Source organism: Marmota monax, unplaced genomic scaffold (assembly GCF_021218885.2).
Source record: "Marmota monax isolate L192 unplaced genomic scaffold, Marmota_monax_Labrador192_F-V1.1 WCK01_AAM20220418_F8-fsc00046, whole genome shotgun sequence".
In the NCBI taxonomy this organism is placed as follows: Eukaryota; Metazoa; Chordata; class Mammalia; order Rodentia; family Sciuridae; genus Marmota; species Marmota monax.
The window spans coordinates 6649341-6666925 of record NW_026692486.1 but is presented as its reverse complement, the minus strand read 5'-3'; the positions used below and the strand labels follow the sequence as shown (position 1 = coordinate 6666925).

At 38.2% G+C, this 17585-nt stretch overlaps 1 protein-coding gene across 34 annotated transcripts in view; it reads right to left on the bottom strand.

Moving 5' to 3' along the window:
• Window positions 1-17585, bottom strand: part of Adgrl2 (adhesion G protein-coupled receptor L2) — a 644234-nt gene that overhangs the window by 276055 nt on the left and 350594 nt on the right. Inside the window, exon 1 of one of the 34 annotated variants that reach the window (XM_058578960.1) lies at window positions 6782-6918. The exons of the other annotated variants lie outside the window; for them this stretch is intronic. The gene's annotated coding sequence lies outside the window, so the exon portion shown is untranslated. Of the gene's footprint in view, window positions 1-6781; window positions 6919-17585 lie in introns of those variants that run through there. 34 annotated transcript variants of the gene reach the window in all.

Below are 17585 nucleotides of genomic sequence, written 5' to 3'. Positions count from 1 at the left end.
AACAAGCCTAGGCATATAAAATAGCTACTTGTGTTTTGGAAAGAACACAAACAATGTGCAATTCAACTCTATGTTAGTAAAGCATACAGATAATTCATATTCCTCATACATATCTCTTTGATAATACAGAGATTCTCTATTAGGTAAACACATATAATTATATTTTCTTCCAACTATCTAGATACCACACCTCAGCTGCACTTGTAAACAGGCATCTGTATGTAGTTGAAGTGGATTTGTGGGTGGCTAATGAAAAAGTATTTGAATAAGAGCAAAAATAATTTTCTACTCACAGGTAATGTGGTGCTATTTGTTATCAGATTGCTTTCAGTAGATCTGAGCACTGAACTTCAGCCAATATGTGGATGCCAAAGAAAAGATAAATATTCAAAGCAAAAGCCCAGGGATTATATACATTCATTAAGAGTTTTCTAGATTAGCCTTTTTTGTGTGTGTGGTACTAGGGATCAAACCCAGAGCTTTAGGTATGGTAGGAAGGCCCTGCACTACTGGGCTCTATTCCCAGCTGGTCTTGGCTTTTTTTTTTTTTTAATATTTTTTTAGTTGTTGATGGACCTTTATTTTATTTGCTTATTTATATGTGGTGCTGGGAATTGAACACAGTGCCTCACACGTACAAGGCAAGCGCTCTACCACTGAGCTACAACTCCAGCCCCTTGGCATGTTTTTAAACTAAATATGACAAGGTAGGAAGACCGAGCACTGAATTTGTTACATGACAGTAAAGCTATTCTGATGATTGTGTACTCTGTTAAGATCAAACACCTTTACATGAAAGGAATATTATGAAGCTCTTTCCAAATGGACTGGCCACTTAGGATGAGAAATGTGCATGCACCTAAGAGGATACCCTTGTGTTCAAAAAGGTAAAATGGGCCAGGAAGAGTGGGTGGAGTGGAGATGACTTTCTTATGGGGAAATTCCTGTAATTCCAAAGCTGGCTTTGTAGGAAGAGCCTGATTGTGATTTATAGCCTTAGTCATCTTTGAACCTCATAACAATTCCCCATTAACTGCCACCCACCTTCACTTGATGACAGGAAGTCAGAGGCTGAAAGAAACCACAAGGACAACAGGTCTCTGGTTGGGTAAAAGGCTGCACTGACCAAACTGACCTGGCCTCAGCCTTTGAGGCATCTCTCTTCCTCAGCTTCTCTCCGTCTAATTTAGAAGTAAACTCCTAGAAAGCAAACCACTTTGCTTTAGTTTCAGTATTTGATTGTGCCAAAGACATTGGTAAGTCCTTATCACCCAGCATCTGACTTCTTTTGCCATAAAGAGAAACCTCCGTTCATGAAATCTCTCTCCTGAAAGTCATCAGTGACTAATGCATTGTGACATCCAGTCTTCTCCCATTTCATCTTTCTCGTCTCCTCCTTGTCACCCAATCAGGCCCTCCTTCCAGAAAATTCTTCACCCCCTCCCCACTTTCTATGGGGATTTATGATTTTCTTTGTAACTGTGGAACTGTAGTTTCTGTCTCCTTCCTCTTCACATCCTCCATATGTGTCACCCAAATGTTTGCTTCTCCGCTTCTTTCTCTGCTGGTCTCTCTTCCTTGACAGTCTTATCTGCTCTTTGGTCCATGTGTGTAGATGACCCCACAGCTCCGTCATCAACCTTCCCTCTCTTCAGAGTGTTGGATACAGGTTCCACCCTGTACTCTGCTCTAACAAAGACAGGCTTTAGCACCTCAAAAAAAACTCAAGACATCCAAATTGAATCTATATTTTCCTTTTCACGTTTGGTCCCCTTCCATGTTTCTTTCCATTTTTTTTTTAATACGTCATCAGCAAGATGTGAAACCTTAAAATCAAATATGACAGATTTCTTGTCTCCTTCCACAGAAATTTACAAGAACCTGTCAATTTCTTCTCTGATGGATCTCTGCCTTTCTATCCCCTCTCTTCTAACAGACCATCTCCACAGCCGGTTAAATGCCTGTAGGCTCTTCTGTATCCAAACAAATTTATATATTGCTGCCAGAAACAATACTTTTAAAATACCATTTTGTTCATGTTTATGTACATTTCCATACCTAAGTGCTTTTGGTTGTCATTCGATTCATTTGATTTGCCAATATTTTTCTTTTCCTACAGGAGAACTATCTTGCTCTCTCACTGTCTTTTCTTCCTCCTTGGTACCTCTGCATCATCAAGTATTCAAGTCAAACAGGTTTGTCTCCCCATTAGATGATGAGGTCCATAAGTAAAAGGCCTGATGAGTTTATCCTCAAATCCCCTGCGTACGCTGTAGCTCCTCACATGAATAAATCCTTAATAAATCTCTGATTTGGAATTTCGGTGATTATCATTCTTTGTTTAAAAAATATTCAACATTCCCCATGTGCTACATGTTAGAAACTCTTTTATCTGGTTGACAGGACCCTAAGATTTGGGATCTGAAAAAGGTCAAGAAGAGGACAGCAGAGGCAGAAGACCAAAGAAAAAGGAAATAGAAAGAGGCAGTAAATGGCAGGCCAGAGATGCTCTGAGACAACTGTTGTCTTGTTCTTTTGCAAACTGACTGCTACCTGGTGTTTGGAGATCCATATGCTCACATCCCACAACATCAGTCCCTCCAGGAATCTCTTAATGCTCAATGCTCTTGTTATCCCACTCCCAGGGTGGTCACTCCCAGGGGATGCCCTGGTGTCATTGGCAGCCACTCAATGACTGATGTCCTATGTTCCGGTCTTTAGGTAGGAAAACTGGAATAGCCAGTTAAGCCTAAGAATTCACCTATCCTAAAATGTTGATGGTAATTCTAGACATATGAAGTGGAGTGTTGGCCTTTGGGGCTTTCTCTCTTGTCAAGTAATATACAGGTGCTGCATTCCCAGTGGTTTTCAGGCGATGGCTGCCTTGCCTGCATATGGCGGTACCTCACATGCAGGGGATGAGTCAATGGAAATGTGGAGTGCTTAAAGAGGAAAGTGCTCTGATAAGGGAGACCTAGGCATCCCCATGCAGGCTTTTCTCCTGTGGGCAATAATACATTTATTATTATCAGCAAGGCCAAAGGTGAGCAGAGGGGAAGAGGTGGCCCCAGAGGTGGTAGGTTTTCCCTGAAGACCAAGCTCTCCTGGCATTACCTGTCTCCTTTACTTCATGTGCCATTGTCTTCCCACAATTCCTTCCTCAGGAACTATGCACAAGAAACACACTTGTACAAATTACAAGAGCACTAAACTATTAAAAAAAACACTACTTTCAGTGTACCAGCCTTGGAGAATATAAACTTATAAACTGTTAGGTGATTTCAAGTTCTCACTTCACCTTGGCACGAGTTAACATCTAAATGAAGTTTTTACAGTGAACAGTTTCCATTTGTTTACTCTCCCTCCTGTTTCCCCCCCCCAATTCCATTGTAAATTGTTTTGAATGACTTTGTTCTTCCTTCTCTTCCATAAGATGGTAGAGCCTTTTATCACTGTGTGATGTCCAGCCTTTCCTAGACCCTCCCAGGAGATGCTCTCACCAGTGTCTCCACTGAGATCAATGGCACCTAGCACATCACTCACAACTTTCCTCACCTCTACCTTAGATGTTCTCTGGCATCAACCTCCTTTCTTCTTCTGTCTTAGAGTAAGATTGACAACAATAAGACCAACAAAAGACTCTGTAGCTAACCTGTTACCTGGACATTTCTCAAGTTCTGCCCCATTAGTGACACATTTATTTTGAGACAGGTCTTGCTCAATCACCCCAGCTGGCCTCAGACTTCCCAGCCTCTTACCTCAGTCTCCTGAGTAGCTGGGATTACAGGGTGTGTGCTACCATGCCCAGCAGAATTTTCTTAAAGCATACATGTTTTGCTCATTTCTTTTGAGGTTGGTTGTTATTTTTGTTTTCTGACCATAGGTGTCCTGTGACAGAGGTGTCCATGATAGAGCTATAAAGAAATATTGTCTGAGCTCAAGGTACTTGGAGCTCAGGGTACACTATCTCCAAATTACAGCGTATACATCACGAAGACAATCCTTTCACTATCCTGAATTTTCTTTCCTTTTTGCATATTATTGATATGTAGTAAGGAGGGTTAAACTACTCTGAAAATGAAGTGGGAGCCGAGGTATATATTTGAATGATTTAATGTCCCTTTCCATTTTCAGTTATACATATATCCCGTATCTATAGGAAGTCCTTCATGTGGAACACTTGAACAGATTTTTTTTTTTTCTTAGGAAGGAAGGAAGGACCATTCTGTCTAGTTGGTGTTCCTCAGGCTGCCATATGAAGAATACTCAAACAGAACTTGCCTACTGGTAGTTGAGCCAAATGGTGTGACATGCCCGGTATCCATCTATGTGTTGTGTCTTCCTTTGTTTCCTGAAAGATGACTGTTCTTACAGTTATAGACTTTCAGGGAAGGGTATGAGAACCTTCCTCTTCAATCTTTTCTTATAAAACTTTTGGGCTTGCCTTATAGACTGCCTCACATATCCTTTCCAATTTTGTATTGAACCCCAGGGGTAGTGGTAGCTCCCTTCATCTGGCACAGGGATAGGGTTAAAGAAATAGTGGACAGTGAGTGAGTCTCCCAGATGGGATTTGAGAACTGTTTGCGGAAATCCATAGATTCAAGTTTCTATAATGTGGGCTTTCTCCAAGGTAATACTGCTAGTAGAATGTATTTCCCAGGGAAACTGTGTTAGGTTCCTTCCTAAGACAATTCCTGAGAGAAAAGAGAGATGGACAACGCAGGGACTGTATCTACCTTGCTTACCACTGTATGCAGTGTTCGACAGAAATAGGTGCCTCATTAACACTTGTAGAATTGAAATGCACTGCAGTGCTGGCAACAAAATAGACAGCATTGGTTGTACCTGATCTGTGGGACTTGGGCAATCCCCATAAAATGATGTTTTCTTACAACATTTTCTGAAGAAAGTATCAGGTATTTCCAGGGTTGAGATTTAACAAAAAAAAATTTCCCCCCTCTGGAATGTGGTTAAGGTATTTGGCAATTTGATTGAAGCTGATCTTTCCTAATAATTCAGAGATCAGAATGGAAAAAGTCTCACTTTAGGACATTTTAGGATGAGGTACTTTCACAATGAAGTCAATCCTTTGTCTGAAACCTTTGGACTGATGTTTGCCACAAGGTACTAGATTTGATAGACAAATTGGCAGTTCAACTATGACCACTGTTTTCTTCTGTTTGGGATTTAAGTATAAATTTACCTTTTTTAAAAAATATAGTTCTACCAATTATAAAATATGATCAGTTTAGATAATTGCATGAAATGTCAAGTGGAAATATCCTAGAACTGGCATAAATATTACCAATGTCAAATAGTTACAAATCAGGGTAATGATAACATCAATTCCAATTTCAACAGGTTTTTAGAAACCCCAAATCTTTTATTTTAATCGAGAAGAAAACAAGGTATGTCACCAATGAAAATGACATACTTATTTTTGTGCTTATTATTTAAAGAAAGAAGAAACATCTGAAATCTGTTTGCTAACTACAGTATAATACAAATTAGCCTGCAGGCACTGTGTGCTGTACCCTGTCTGCTTGCCAGCCCTGGTTAGTCCCAACGTATTAATGAGCAAGTGCAAGTATTTGAACAATCAGCATTTCCGAATTTGCATGCAAACTCTCATGCTGTGTAATTATACACAGAGCTGGCACTCAAATTAATTAAAGCTGATTTCTCTGTGACTGCAAACTGGTCATATCCTCAGCTTTGCCTTCCTATGAAGTCATCACTCTACATTCAACGTGACACTTCTGTCCCTGGCATTCTCAGTAATGCTAATGTTCCACAATTGTGAATCCTGCAATATTTTAGAGAGCAGCTGACAATGGCTGGGTGTTCTTGTGCTTTTTCCTCTCCCCCATCTTCCCCACTTCTGGTCTAAAGATAAAGAACAGCTTTTGAACGCTTGCTTCATAATTATCTCAAATAATAATGCAAATTACATATATTGTTTCAGCGGGTTCCCTCCCCTCCTTTATGACTCCACCCACTTGATTAGAGCTTACAAACAGTTCATCAAACTTAAAAAAAAATTTGTTTATTTGATGTTAACAAACAATTAGTTTTGATGGGGTTAGTCTTAATTTTGAAAAGGCTATAACAAATGGTGCTTTATTTTAAGAGCTAAGGATCTCATAATTCAAGATCAGGGAGATTAGGAAGGAAAGAAGCAGTAGGGACTGCTAGATTTGATTAAGACTTTCTGAATCTTCATCAAACAGAACAGAATTGAAATGGAGACTCTTATTTGCCAAAGAGATCCATAAACGTTAACTCCTAGGACAGAGGCTTTCCTCAGCTCTTCTGCAATAAAGCCATCTCCTTGGGTTTCTCAGCTCCTCTGAAGGAGGAACTGCTTCTGTGACAATTCTTTTGAAAAGACATCCTCAGAGCAATTAAGATATCACTATATCTCTTTCATAAATTTAAATCTCAGGATATAGGTGGCTACTAAAACATCATTATATGGGGCCTCTGGAGATGAGCTGTTTTGACACATTTCTCTGAAATCACTCCTTCCCACTCTACCACAGCTCATCATCTTCGTCCTTTCTCTGCATCCCATTAGGCAGAAACTGTACAGACAGCTATGGCAGGGGCTGGATGTCTGTTTTTAGAACAGGCACCAAAGAGTTCCATCCTTTGAATTCAAGACCCTGAAACACACTGCCAAGATTGCCCTAGTAATCTACATACGGAAAGGCAAGATCTAGTAAGAGATTTGTAATCTGTCTCCAATGATCAAAACAAATGGTATAATTGACCTTACCTTATCAGTAGGAATTCTGGGTCCTCATAGAGTGTCAGTTATGGAGCCCTCTTCCAATTCCAATTGGTATATAAGTGAGAAAGGAACACAGAGTCTTTCCCAGAGAGGCTCCTGGGGAGATCCCAGTCACAACACTATTAGTATCCGAAGCCTGCCCTTTTGTCCTGTCATGAATTTCCTACACAGACAGGTGTCATATTGACATGAATTTTTTTGTCAAGTACATTTTAAAGGGTGGGTGTGGCTGTGATCATTTAGCCAGTTCCACCTGTCTCTAAACCCTCATAACCTCCGTAGCTTTCAATATTTCGCTCAGGTACCCAGTGACTTCATGTATTACCCACGCACTGGCCCCGACTAGCTGAGGTGTGGGAACAGTATCGAGCTAACCAGCACCGTCATTGTAGTACACAATGCTCATTGCTACTGGCAAATACCTATTTGCTGAATCAGGATTGGGCTGCAGAGAGCAGGACTGGGCAGTTCTACTGCTTTCTGTTTGTTTCCTTTTTAGAAACCATCCTCTTCTAATTAGCCATTTAGCAAAAATAGATTCGTTTTGATGTTCATTCCTTAGTAATATAACTTTCTTTAAGCATAAAAAGTTACAATACTTCGACTTTTTTTTTTTTAATGGCGAATGTTTGGAATACAAAAGACAAAGGAAATATATTCAGAATTCTCCAACCAATGAAAATGAACATCACTGCATATGTTGAACGTTTTTATCTTAAATTTTCTGGGATCAGCCAGGCATGGTGGCACATGCTTATAATTCCAGTGACTCGGGAGGCTGAGGCAGGAGGATTTCAAGTTTGAGGCCAGCTTCAACAACATAGTGAGACCCTGCCTCAAAAATAAGTAAGTAAGTAAGTAAGTAAATAAATAAATAAATAAATAAAACCAACACCTTAATAGGACTGACTTGTAGCTCAGAGGTAGACTGTTCCTGGTTCAATACCCAGTATCAAAAAAAGAAAAAGAAAAAAGAAAAGAAAGAAAAAGAAAGAAAAAAGAAAAAATGAAAAAAAATTTTGCTAGCAAATCAAATGTATTTGTTGATTATAATTCTTTTACTTAAGAGAAAAGGAGAAGTATTCTATAAAGTTCTAAAGAAAAAGGAATCTTTTTTTACTACCTTAAGGAGTAGTAGACAGTTGTCACTCAATGTGATTTTTTAAAATTGTCCATGGTAATATTAAAAAAGAGTTGGGTGGCTCACACCTGTAATCCCAGAGGCTCAGGAAACTGATGTAAGAGGATTGTGAGTTCAAAGCCAGCCTCAGCAAAAGTGAGATGCTAAAAAATTCAGTGAAACCATGTCTCTAAAAAAAAAAAAATACAAAATAGGGCTGGGAATGTGGCTCAGTGGTCTAGTGTGCCTGAGCTCAATCCCCAATACCCGCCCCGCCACACCTGAAATAAAAAGAAAAGAAAAGAAAAGAAAAAGGGTTGGCTAAATATTGCTTTACAGGTATATGTTATAAATAAAATTCAGGTATTGAAGAGGCAAGATAAGATTTTAGAAATATGCCAAAATCATATGTCTTATTTACCCATGTAAGTATGGCATGATCAGAACAAAGTCTAGAAAATATGAGGCTCAGTAGATGCAAACAGCATGATTTCAACCTACATTGTCAATGTGCTTTGGATGTAGGATTTTAATTTCTCAAACCTCTCAATTCCCCAGTGACATTTAAATCAAGCAAATAGCTTTTTTAGATTGATTTAATCTCAAATATCAAACTTTCATCTAATATCCCACTCAAAGCAGAAATTTTCTATATCATATTGCCTGTGCTTCAGCTTGCCCACTATCTAGCACAAAACTGACATATAATGATGTTTAATTAAAATTTGCTAAGTATACGTTTACAGGTACATTTATAAATACACATGTGGAAACCATAAATGATATACATCAATTAATCTACAAACTTTTGAAGGTTTCCCTAAAATATAGGGTGTATATAAAGTATGCATATAAATGCGTACATTAATCATTTATGAAATAAATTCATATTAACTTCGAAGAGAATACAACATTACCTTTAAGACATTTCATTCTTGTTTTAAATAGAGATCATCATTATTTTTGACCAATACTTTCCTGAATTGTCTATTTTTTGGTATGAGTTTTTTTTTTTTTCCTGAAGCTTCTGAGGATAAATTTAATTCCTATTTTCCACATGAAAGTTATTCAACTATTTGAAAAATGGCTATCATTTTTCCCTAAGTCTACTCTTTTTTTCAGACTGAGCATTCCTTTAATCATTATAATAGGATATGGCTTTTAAGGCCTATCACCATATTGGATAGATTCCAGTTCGTCCCTGTCTCTCCTAAATGTGGCAGTCAGAACTGAGTGCATTACTTGACATGTGGCCTAATTATGCAAAGTACATGGTAGTGATGCCGGCCTTGTTCTGGACTCTATCTCTAATCATTTAAAATTTTACTAAGGCAGGAAATGTACTCTGTGGAGGGTTGGCATCATCTTATTCTGAGTTTTTGAACTTTTGTAAAACTAGAATGTCTAAATTTTTTTTGTACCAAATGCTATTTATTTCAAGCTATTGTAATTTGTTTCTGTTGCAACCTGTGTTTTGTATAAAAATAGAGGACTCTATATCCATTCATACTCTAGTTCATGTTTGACATTGGACCATTATTCTATTTATTCAAGACTTTTTTGAATCCTGACTGTATTATCCAATGTCTTTGTTGCCATGCTTTATTCATGTCATTCTTTCTTTTTTTGGTACTGGGGATTGAACTCAGGGCCACTTGACCACTGAGCCACATCTCCAGCCCTATTTTGTATTTTATTTAGAGACAGGGTCTCACTGAGTTGCTTAGCATCTTGCTTTTGCTGAGCCTGGCTTTGAACTCACAATCCTCCTGTCTCAGCCTCCTGAGCTGGCTGGGATTACAAGCGTGCACCATCATGCTCAGCTTCATGTCATTCTTTAAGACACACCTGAGTGGCTACGATGGGTCAGACATTATGTCAGGCACTAATGGCATACAGAATAAGGAGACAGGGTCCCTTTCCTGAAAGAGTGCATAGCATAGCAAGGAGCCTACCAGTATAGTTATAAGGCTTCCAGGTTTCCATTCAAATGACTGGCAAAAGCGTGCTAGTACATTTCTCAGGGACCTCTCTTTACGTTGGAAACTGTCATTATAGTAAGGAGAATAAAACATAACGCCTATCATTTTTATTGAGCACTTATTTAAGGATGGGTAAAAAACATTCATTCACATTATGTCATTTAAGATACACAGCATCATCATGACAGTTTTAATCCTTCATTACAGCTGAGAATTTTAAGGTTCAGGAAATTTATGCAACTTTCATAAACTTACATGGCCAATAAATTGCAGCACTTCAATTTGAACCTGAAAATCTGACTCCAAAGCTCATTCTAAGTCACTTCTGAAAGAAGTAATTCTCTCATTGTGGAAACTTTCTAACTATACTAAAAACCAGCTTTGACTTATCTTCTAGGAACATATGAGTATTTTGATTAAAAGACTTGCCCAAGTCCAACTATACTCTCTTTTGAAGAGTAAAAGTAAATTAGTGTACTTGGGGCTGTTTTGTTCTTGGTGAACCTAATAGTCACTGCCATTTTTCTAAAATGCTCATTTTTACGTTAATAATTTTGTCTAACATTGCTAGGGACTGATGTCAAACTCATTGTTTTGAAGTTCTCAGAATCTGCCTTTCATTGCTTGTAAAATCAGGTCAGCATTGACTCATCGATAGTCTTCTTTCTCTCATTCATACTCCATGATACAACAAGAATAATTAGTGTAGTTTCTAGGGGCACATCTGAAGTTCCTTCCTACTGAAAAACACAAGGTCTTATTTCTATAACTTTCTGCTTCAGCTTCTGGGGGTTCATGCCTTGCAATGGGAGTTATTAGAAGTATGAATATCAAATTGTTTTTCAAATAGCCTCACATGTACAAAACACTTAAAAATATTTGCTGAAATATATCTGGAATATGGAATATGAATTGGGGGCATAAAAAACCCACAATCTTGTTTCTTAAGAATGTTTCTTAAGAAAGAAAAAAGGCTACTGTTTTTGCCTTTTGGAGGAGCAACACATATCACATACAAATGGTTTGTTGTTAAGGAAAACAACTAGATGAATCTGGATGAGACTCTGAAGTTGAGAAGTCAGAGTGCTTCTGGGCCTGGCTTCATGAGAAGTGTCTCATAAGAAAAGGGCCAAATTATTCTACAGCAAATCATGAACAACTGGTTGGTGTGGAAAAGAAGACCTGAGAAATGAACAAGATAAGAAGAGTGTAGTGGTGTGAGGTGTTGCCCACGACTGTGGTAGAAAGCCCACAGTACCACTGGAGAATATGGCTAGGGAGAGATTCTCAGCAGCTCCCACTTGAATCTCAAACTACAGCTGCATCAGCCTTGCACACTTAAGGGTGACACAGAAGCAGCAATGTGGAGACAGCATTTTCCTTCAAGATGGATGTAGTGGATGACCCCAATTTTATAAGATGAAAAACACCTTTAAAAAGGAAATAGCTTCTGTTTGGTAATTTGTATTATCTCAGGAAAAGTGAGTATTAGCAAGTAATAAAGTCCTTCTATTCTTATAATATTTTATTGATATGTCTCCCCTAATTGTACTTTCACTTTCATTATAGTGTATTTTTAAAGATTTTTTGTTTTTGTTTTGCAGTGCTGGAGGTCAAACCCAGTAACCAGAGCATGTTAGGCAATTGCTCTCACCCCTGAGTTACATCCTCATACTGCATTTTTAAAGAGCCATATTAATTTTTTTATAGCATAACACATATTATATACAAAGGCCTAAGATTACTTCCTGTAGACTAGCAGAGATTGTAAGGATAGTATGTTATCTAGGGATGGTAGAGTCCCCCAGATATGACAGATTTTTCACAAGGTTATTTTATCCAGAGTGCTCAGTGTCATATGAATTTAATAGGAATAACCAAATAATCAAATAAATTAGTAGGAAATAAAGAATTTTGAAACTTTTTCCAGAAGACTGCTATGATTGATGTTATGTTCAACAGTCCTGTGCCTGGAAGCAGGGGCACATCCTTATGATCCCAGCTCCCTGGGAGGCTGAGGCAGAAGGATTATGAGTTTGAGACCAGCCTCAGCAATGTCAGCAATTTAGCAAGACCCTGTCTCAAAATTTAAAATTTTAAAAAGGGGTTGGGGATGTAGCTTGGTGGTAGAGTGCCCCTGGGATCAAATCCCCAGTACCACAGAGGAAAAAATTAAAAAAGCCCTAAAATAATCTCAGTGGTTGAGGAGGCTGAGGCAGGAGGATCAAAAGTTCAAAGCCAGCATCAGCAATGGTGAGGCACTAAGCAACTCAGTGAGACCCTGTATCTAAATAAAATACAAAATAGGGCTAGGGATGTGGCTCAGTGGTTGAGTGCCCCTGAGTTCAATCTCAGGTACCAAAAAAAAAAAAATACAATTTAAGAAACTTTAAGATTTACAACTTAGGGACTGGGGATATAGCTCAGTGGTACAGTGCTTGCTTAGTATACAAGAGGCCCTGTGTTCAATTCCCAGGACCTCAGGAAAAAAACAAAAAAGATTAATTTTAATCAATGTTTGAAAGTAAAAAATTGTTGCTGAGAATGGTTGTCTTTGGTAATGTGCAGTATTGGAAGCATCAGCACAGTAGTATCATGCTAATTCATTTCAGCTGGGAGATGAACCGCACTGAAAAATTCAAGAAACTGAATACTGAACAGTTAGTTGCGGAAGGGCAATTATGGGACCTGGTCTAGTTTCATTATCTAAGATGAGTGAGAATAAAATGCAAAACTGAAACATAAATGTTGCAAAGCACATTAGATACGAGATTCTTTTTTTTTGTTTTAATTATCTAAGTTTTCATTAATAAATGCTTTGAAAATATATGACTCTTTTTTTTGATGCTGGCTGTTTTAAAGAAAAATAGTATATGGTTTTCAACTACATTATATTACAATATTGCAAATGGCTAATTTTTTAATTACTGTGTGTCAGCTATTATGCTAAACAGTTTTCTTGTATCATCTCATTGATTGCTAACCTAAAGTGAAGTAGATAATTTTATCATCTTCTTTTTAAGACAGGAGGAAACTGAGGCACAAGGAAATGAACAAATCTGTCCAAACTCAATACTTCCAGCAAATAATTGAGCCAGAATTGAAGTTCAGGTGGAGTCTAGCAAGCATAGATCTCTATTCATTTATTTTGTGTCCACTAGGTGTTTTTTTTAATACACTCACTATGTTCTTAAATGTTTTCCATATGACCTATATACTCTTATGAAGGAGAGATGCATCTAATTAATTTATTTTGTAGCATTAAACATTCTTTAATGTCCTACCCAAAGCGTGTGCCAAATACACTTATATTTGTGAGGACTCAGTTTGAAGGTCAACTTAGTTGATTTCATTGGGAAGAGCTGACTGCTGTCTCCCTTGTGTCTTCAGTACTTTGTATAGATGCCCATAATATTCACTGCACTTATTTATTTAATATATCTACTTCAGGACCTAACTTGTGTCTGGAACACAGTAAGAGTTAAGGAATGAATCAATAACTTGGCCCAGTTCTTATCTTTTCTGCATCATTTTTTGACATATAATTTTCCCTGCCAGCCACCAATTTGTCTCCTGCTGAGGTAAAGCAGAATGCTGCCTTCTCTAGCCTGAATTAATGTTTTCCCTGCTTACCAAACTAAAGAGGCAAAGAAACATGAGCTTCTCAGTTCAAGCAAGGGACATTTTTGATAAATAAATGAATTAAAAATTCTGAATCTGCAAGCTTCGTGTTGGAGTATCTCAAAGAGAAGTTGCCCAAACTGTACGCATTGCCTGTGATGGATGTGGCTGGATGCCATTCTCCCCAACTCTTCATTATTAAGTAATCTGACCCATCATTTAAAACAGAGAATGAAGTCATTATGTTGTCACTCCAACATAAACCCGGGGAGAAGAGCAAGTCAACTGCAGACTAAGGTATTAACATACTAGTACCGTTTCCTTTCTTCATCTGCTCATCTGACATTTATTGAATAAAGGATGAGACTGAATAAATGATGGCAGGTGGGAAGCTGCAGATCAGCTCTGAGATGGCTGCAGAGAGCAGGGGACTTTGAGTGGAACACTAGGGTTAAAGTTTTGTCAGGGGAGGGAGAGTAGCAGACAGTACTAAAAACCTGAGGGACAGTACCAACAATATCAGGAGTGGAGGCACAAGTGACCTCTTTGACAACTCTGAGAAGTCCAGTGGAATGGGAGGTTCTTGGAGGAGAGGAAAGAGCTGATCTAGCCTCATGTTAGTCTATGTGAACATGTTATGGTTAAAAAAAAAATGCAGCCAGTAGACCAGCATTTTAGTCCTAGCTCTGCCATCAGCTCAGGATATGGCCTTATGACAATCCTTTTACATCAGAGGTTCAAAAATCTAGTGTCTACAAAGGCCAAGCCATAAAGATTAATGAATAGGAAACCACATGTGAAGCAACAGGAAGGAGTACTGTGGTCCCCCATTGCCACGGTGGATATGGGACTAATGTGTTCGGTACTGTTAGAACTTTCTATTTTCTAGACAAGTCAGGTATCCAAGTATTTATGTGAAATCTCGAATTTCTCTAGTTTAATGTCTTATTAAATATGAGACTGGTGTCAATGCTTGTTATGGTTTGGATATTAGGTGTCCCCCAAAAGTTCATGTGTGAGACAATAGAAGATACATTCAGAGGTGAAATGATCGGTTTAAAGGAACCTTAACCCAATCAGTGAATTAATCCCCTGATAGCGATTAATCTAATGGTAACTGAAAGCAGATGGGGTGGAGGAGGTGGGTCCCTAGGGGGCGTGACTCTAAGATATATATTTTGTATCTGGCAAAGGGAGTCTCTCTCTCTCTTTGCTCCCTGATCAGCATGTGAGCTGCTTCCCTCACCCCTCTCTTCCACCATGATGTCCAGCCTCACCTCAAGCCCCAAGGAAAGGAGCCTGCTGCTTATGGACTGAGATTTCTGAAACTGTGAGCCCCCAAATAAACTTTTCCTCCTCTAAAATTGTTCTTGTCAGGTATTTTAGTCAACAGCAGTGAAAAAGCTGACTAAACCACAGCTCTAAAACCTCTGATTTAACTTTCTACTCCATCAAATTACTTGATAATATCTGTTCATTCTTCCTTCGAAGATGATTATTAGAAGATAAAATCATATTGTAGGTAAACAGAAAATTATAATGTGCTATAATGATTTAAGTATTATAATGTGCTATAATGATTTAAATATCATTTATATTATTAATGTCACCAATTCTCATTTATCCAACTAGTCTATTTGTGCTTGCTTGCTCTTCCTTTCCTTTAGTTTTGTCTAACAGTAATCCAAACAGAGCACAGCATACAATGGTCTATTATCAAGTGAATTGGTCCAACACCTCTGGGTGAGGGCTGGTTGGCACCTCTGTTTCCCAACACAATTTAATCTATTTGAGTAACTGAATCTTCCTTTCGAAGTCGGATGAGTAGAAAAGCTTTTAAAATATAGTATTTAATTTGATTTAAAATACACATATAATAGTAGGCTGAGGCAAAATGGCCTTCATATTTTTCATATGTATTTATGTACATGTATATTTATATACATAGCCATATATATTCGTGAATGGGAAAGCCATTTTGCCTCAGCCTACGTAACTCTTAATAATCAAATGTCTTAAAAAGAAAACTAAGTGTAGACATTATCCAAGCATGTTGGTATGTACAATCAAAATACTCTTTATTCTTAAATTATTGTTTCTTTTCTACAAAGTAAAGATTCTCATGTACTTACAGAGTTTTTGGCTAATGCTTTGTTTATCCTTACTCAATTTGTAGGCTAAAAAAACAAGCAGAGCTGATACTATTAAATACTAAAGATGGGTCCTTGCACTAAAGATAACCATCAGGTATTGGCAGGGCTCCCCTAGTGAAGTTGAAGAATCCTTCTTCTATTGTTGTAGACTCTAACCAGGCTCCATCTCATCTGTCTGCGATGCTGCTAGTGTGGCCCTGCCACAAGGTGACCTCTCAACTTTTCTGCACATGTGCTTGGCTTGTGCTGGTTGTCAGGACGGCCCAGTTTTCATGGAATGTATTCGGATTCTCTGTGGTATGTGCACTCTTTTAAGAAACCAAAAATCTCATAAGAATCTCATAAATTTTACCCTGCTGCTGATTGGAACTTCTTCAGAAGCAGAATCATCACTACCAGGTCTTCCTTAAGTGCTTCTGAAAAGACTTCATTTCTGCAGTTGTGGTCGCCAGGGCCACTGCAGGCAGCCCAATAAGGTTTAGATTAAAACCAGGAAGGAAACCTCTTGAAGTAGAATTCTGAATGTACCTACCAGCAAGAGTGAAATGAATCACATGTTTCCTGGTGGTGACATTTTACTCTGTGGCTTAAGGAATCTCAGCAGGAAAAGTGTAGGTTTGCCGAGAAAGGAGTGTAGGAAAAATTTACAAAGAAATGAAAAACCTAGGAAAGAGGAAGGCAGGTTGCCAATTCTGTGATTTTTAACTAGGAATATTTTTTAGATGAGCCCTCCATTTAGATAGTCAAAGCAACCTTTTTTATATTCTGGAAATGGACTGCAAATCCATTTCATCCTCCCTAAGATAATCCTATATTTCATGATAAGTTGAAGTTAGATGCTGAATTTTACATTCTGATTGAGGCTTAAAACAATGTTGGAAAGATCAAATGAATGGCAAATGCTATTAAAAGTGTGAGTTTCAATGAGACAAAATTAAAAGTATTTTTTTTTTTGGTACTGGGGATCGAAGGATTGAACCCAGAGGTGCTTTATCACTGAGCCACATCCCCAGCCCTTTTCACTTTTTATATTCAGACAGAGTCTTGCTAAGTTGCCTAGGGCCTCACTAAGTTGCTGAGGCTGACCTCAAACTTGTGACCCTCTTGCCTCAGCCTTCTGAGTCACTAGGATTATAGACATGAGCCTATGTGTCTGGAAAAAGTACTTCATTCCTGCTTCATATAAAGTTATTTCCCTTTCTCTTAATCTTCCCAGTCCTGTGAACAAATTGGAAGGGGAGTGTCAAAGAATAATTTAGGACAGAAGAGAAACTCTGATGTGGGGGATGAAAGAAATATTAACAGAGTCTGAGTTGTAGAATACAGTAATAAATTGCAGTCATAGACTGAGTCTTGTAGAGGAAAATGAAAAGGCACCAAGTTTTTGGAAACCCCAGTAGGACTATCCTCAAGACAGTTGGAAAATCACAATGATAATTATGCAATTACAGTCTAGATTACCTTAGTCAAAAATGCTTACTTAGCCTAAGTTTTAGACACACTGGTTTCTCTTGCCTTTAGATGACCTTTTCCCTCTTTCTGCCCCTGGGAGTTCCTTCCATGATTCCATTCTGCCACCCACACAACCTCTATGGCCAGTCTGCAGGTGGGTGGACTGGGATAGCACTGCACAGTTTGGGTGGGATGTGGTTTTTGTCACATTGTCAGAAGGTCCCTATCATTGCTTTTATGTTTTTCATTTATATTTCAAGATGAGAATGTATGTTTTGAAAATCTGGTGCCTTATATAATGTTTTCCCCTTTACAAACATCAGTGGGTTGAGTTTCTCTTCCTAGCTGAAGGCCTCTGCCAAAGGCCTGATATGTCTAAAGGAGAAAGAGTGTGTTGTGTCTTTCTGAAATCTGGAAGACCTTTAAGTATAATTTGTGTTTAACAAATCTTTGTTGAATAA